The sequence below is a fragment of the Vulpes lagopus genome, chromosome 15 (assembly GCF_018345385.1).
Source record: "Vulpes lagopus strain Blue_001 chromosome 15, ASM1834538v1, whole genome shotgun sequence".
In the NCBI taxonomy this organism is placed as follows: Eukaryota; Metazoa; Chordata; class Mammalia; order Carnivora; family Canidae; genus Vulpes; species Vulpes lagopus.
Window position 1 is genome coordinate 49,338,384 of NC_054838.1, and position 3,056 is coordinate 49,341,439.

General features: G+C 38.6%; 1 pseudogene; it reads right to left on the reverse strand.

The window, feature by feature from the left end:
* Positions 1 to 1,062: 1,062 nt before the first annotated feature.
* LOC121476220 lies at positions 1,063 to 1,755 on the reverse strand (annotated as a pseudogene).
* Between the last annotated feature and the right edge of the window lie 1,301 nt (positions 1,756 to 3,056).

Consider the following 3,056-nt stretch of genomic DNA (forward strand, 5'->3'; position numbering starts at 1 on the left):
ACTTTCATTCTGGAAGTGTCTTTGGGTCTAAAATGAGTCTCTTATAGACAGCATATTGATGGGTCTTGCTTTTTTTTTTTCAATCTGATACCCTCTCTCCTTTGATAGGCTCATTTAGTCCATTTATATTCAGAGTAATTATTGAACGATAAGGATTTAGTGCCATTGTATTACCTCTAAAGTTGCTGTTTCTGTAGATTGTCTCTCTTTCTCTTCTTGTTACTTTTGGTATGTCTCTTTGCTCAAAGGATCCCTTTTAATATTTCTTGCGGGGCTGGTTTAGGATTCAGATTCCTTTAGTTTTTGTTTGTCCTGGGAACTCTTTATCTCTCATTCTATTCTGAATGACAGGCTTACCAGATAAAGTATTCTTGGCTGCATATTTTTCGCAATTTAGCACTTTGAATATATCATGCCAGTCCTTTATGGCTTGCTAGGTCTGTGGATAGGTCTGCTGCCAACCTTATGTTTCTACCCTTTTAGGTTAAGGATCTCTTGCCGCTAGCTGCTTTTCTGTTTGTCACTGAAATTTGTAAGCTTTACTATTATATATTGAGATGTTGACCTATTTTTTATTGATTTTGAGGGGGATTCGCTGTGCCTCCTGGATTTGAATACCTGTTTCCTTCCCCAGATTACGGAAGTTTTCCCCTATAATTTGTTCAAATAAACCTTTTTGCCTCCCCCTCTCTTCATCCTCTGTCACCCCTATTATCTGGATATTATGTTGCTTTACGGAATCACTGACATCATGATGTCCCCCTTCATGATCCATTAGTTACCTTTCTCTCTTCAGCTTCCTCATTCTCCATCATTTTGTCTCCTATGTCATTGATTCTCCCTTCGGTCTTCTTTATCCTTGTTGTTAGTGCCTCCATATTTGACTGCATCTCAGTAATAGTATTTTTATTTTTGGCTTGATTGGATTTTTAGTTCTCTTATTTATCCAGAAAATTAATCTCTAGATCTTCTATGCTCTTTTCAAGCTCAGCTAGTATCTTGTTTTATTTTATTATTTATTTATTTTTCCATTTGAAAGTAGTCATTTATTAACTGATCAGATTACAAAATAATCATGGCATTCTTCATTCCGCTGCGTGGAGAAGATAATTTGAAGGGCCATAAAAAGTTGTTCACTTCTTTGAAACGTTTTCCAGCGGTATAGATCTCATGAATCAGATCCTCCAGGCACATGATGCCATATTTACCAAGAGATAGGGCAGTCAATGTGTTATCTGTCAGGGCAATTCACTTCTTGTTGATCTTGCCATAACCACGCTTGTAGATCAATTCATTCAGTTCATTCACTGACATCAGATTTGGGTACACCCATGCTATATATGGTTCCACAATCCTTAGCATGATAACTGAAGCCTTGTTGAGTTTAACAAAGGTTCCATTGAAGATCTGGCAAAGGCGAAGAAGCTGCAACACCTTTCAAACCTTTGGGCCCATACCATTGATACCTCTGATCCTGATGACAAATGCCAAATTGGGTTCTGCAGGGACATAGAAGTTGTCAGCTTTTCTCCCCATTCTTGCCATGTGAATCTCAGTTCTGTATATCTGCCTGTATTCCTTGTGGTAATGCTTAGCTTTTTCATAGATAAGCTTCCTCCTTGTCTTTCGAAGCATCTTTTGGGCAAACCTCTTTCTCAGATCTTTGATCTTCAACTCTGAGAAATTCCTTTGCTTTTTCTTAAGGGTTTCTGGCACAACAGGAACCTTCTTCTTCTTCTCTTTTGCACCCTCCATGGTTCCAGCCAGAAAAGAGCTAATTGTTGTTTTAAATTCCAGTTTAGCTATATTACTTATATCTGTATTGATTAAATCCCTGGCAGTGAGTGCTACGTCCACTTTTTTTTCTTTTATATATTTTTTCCTCAACTTCGATTTGCCAACATATAGCATAACACATAACACCCAGTGCTCATTCCATCAAATGCCCCCATCAGTGCCTGTCACCCAGTCACCACATCCCTCCGCCCACTTCCCCTTCCAACACCCCTTGTTAATTTCCCAGAGTTAGGTGTATCTCATGTTTTGTCACCCTCACTGATATTTCCCACTCATTTTCTCTCCTTTCCCTTTGTTCCCTTTCACTATTTTTTATATTCCCCAAATGAATGAGACCCTATAATGTTTGTCCTTCTCCAATTGACTTACTTCACCCAGCATAATACCCTCCAATTCCATCCATGTCGAAGCAAATGGTGGGTATTTGTTATCTCTAATGGCTGAGTAATACTCCATTGTATACATAGACCACATATTCTTTATCCATTCATCTTTTGATGGACACCGAGGTTCCTTCCACAGTTTGGCTATTGTGGACATTGCTGCTATAAACATCGGGGTGCAGGTGTCCCCGCATTTCACTGCATCTGTATCTTTGGGGTAAATCCCCAGCAGTGCAATTGCTGGGTCATAGGGCAGTTCAGTTTTTAACTCTTTCAGGAACCTCCACACAGTTTTCCAGAGTGGCTGTATCAGTTCACATTCCCACCAACAGCACAAGAGGGTTCCCCTTTCTCCACATTCTCTCCATCATTTGTTGTTTCCTGACTTGTTAATTTTCACCGTTCTCACTAGTGTGAGGTGGTATCTCATTGTGGTTTTGATTTGTATTTCCCTGATGGCAAGTGATGTGCAGCATTTTCTCCTGTGCTTGATTGCCATGTCTATGTCTTCTTTGGTGAAATTTCTGTTCATGTCTTTTGCCCATTTCATGATTAGATTGTTCGTTTCTTTGGTGTTGAGTTTAATAATTTCTTTATAGATCTTGGATACTAGCCTTTCATCTGATATGTCATTTAAATATCTTCTCCCATTCTGTAGGTTGTCTTTTCATTTTGTTGACTGTTTATTTTGCTGTGCAGAAGCTTTTTATCTTGATTAAGTCCCAATAGTTAGTTCATTGTTGCTTTTGTTTCCCTAGCTTTCATAGATATATCTTGCAAGAAGTTGCTGTGGCCAAGTTCGAAAAAGGTGTTGACTGTCTTCTCCTCTAGCATTTTTTTTTAAAGATTTTGTTTATTTATTCATAGAGACACAGA